Consider the following 1,517-nt stretch of genomic DNA (forward strand, 5'->3'; position numbering starts at 1 on the left):
TGCGGGGCAGCCTTGTGCATGTGAAGGGCACCAATTTGGAGGTCCACACTTTTCTGGGAATTCCTTTTGCCAAGCCACCTCTAGGACCTTTGCGGTTTGCACCCCCTGAAGCTGCTGAGCCCTGGAGTGGTGTGAGGGATGCCTCCTCCCACCCTGCTATGTAAGCTCTCTGGGGAACTGTGGAAACTCAGGCCCTTGGGAGGGACTGGGAGCTCTGAGCTCAGAGCTGGAATGCAGTGGTACTTTCACCCCAATTGTACAGCCGGTTTCCTCTATATTGAGTATTCTGGGCTCCAGAAGGTGGAGGAACAATGTGAGACTTGGTTTAGAGGTTCGGAGCCTCAAGGTAGTAGGTGGTGAAGAAAGGGGCAGAGACACATTTATTTCTGGCTTTGAGTTATGCTGTCTGTTCTATGACATTGGAGTGATCTCTGGAAGAGGTTCAGATTAGTCAGTGAATCTCATAAGAACCTCTGATCCCACAACAGATAAAAGCCTTATCTCAGGAGGGCAGTAACGTTAACCCCCGTTGAGAATCCATCTTTTATAGGCACTGTACCAAACTGACATGATGAGTTGCCACAGTGGTTTTGATTACAACAGGCTTGGATTAACTTTGTGTCATTGTCATCAGGTGTCCACAGGTTTCTTTCTTAAGTAGTACCGAGGGTATAAAGGTGTTTAATGTGACTCCGCTGCCTATCCCCATGTCTGAAGACTGCCTGTACCTCAACATCTACACACCTGCCCACGCCCGTGAGGGATCTAGCCTGCCTGTGAGTGTGTAACCATGGTGAGATTGGGTAGAGGGGACATTACTTCTCCAAGATTAGAAGGTGGCTAAAGATGTGGCTTAGTGATAGACATTTGCCTGTCAAGCACAAATTTTTAGGTTGAAGTTCATACACCACTAAATCAAACAAAAGTGAAGGAGAGTATGATACAAATGGACATAATTAACTTGGTTCTACTGCAGTGTGGACCCTGTTGTGAAGCCTTCTGCTATTGAGACCAGAGAGTGCTTCTCAGTCAGATTAGGTAGCTGACCCCCTAGGCATTAAGTCAGAGTTCTAACTGGTTCCAGAGATCAGATATCTTGGTATCCAAGAGCTCCACTTTGAAATCAACCAAGAACGTAGCTGTAGTATTTCTGTTTTCCCAAGGAAATAGTATTTTTATCAGTATTTATGCAGGACAATATCACAAAATCCTCCTTATTTTTCATTGCCAAGGAATATGAGAGTAATAAATCCAGGCTTGGATTCATGTGGTTGACCTAAAAGTAAGAAAGTCCTGGTTGCCCTGATTAAACGTGGATCTGTCTCTCATGCCTCAGATATGTTGTCTTTACTAGAGTCGTGTGCAGTAGTTACGTAGAGCCCAGGCAGTGGATAGTGTATGAGAAGGCCAGGTGCTGTTTGGATTGGGCAGAAGTCTCATGGCCTCTCTCTTTACTTCCCCAGGTGATGGTATGGATCCATGGTGGTGCGCTCACTGTAGGCATGGCCTCTATGTAT

The 1,517-nt window shown here is 46.1% G+C and overlaps 1 long non-coding RNA gene across 1 annotated transcript; it reads left to right on the top strand.

Annotated features, from left to right (window-relative positions):
* Positions 1 to 40: 40 nt before the first annotated feature.
* LOC111814991 lies at positions 41 to 1,517 on the top strand. The gene is made up of 3 exons (XR_002819821.1): positions 41 to 160; positions 635 to 776; positions 1,464 to 1,517. It is a non-coding gene; the product is annotated as an uncharacterized LOC111814991 (long non-coding RNA).

This window comes from Octodon degus, unplaced genomic scaffold (assembly GCF_000260255.1).
Source record: "Octodon degus isolate 3935 unplaced genomic scaffold, OctDeg1.0 scaffold05655, whole genome shotgun sequence".
Classification (NCBI taxonomy): Eukaryota; Metazoa; Chordata; class Mammalia; order Rodentia; family Octodontidae; genus Octodon; species Octodon degus.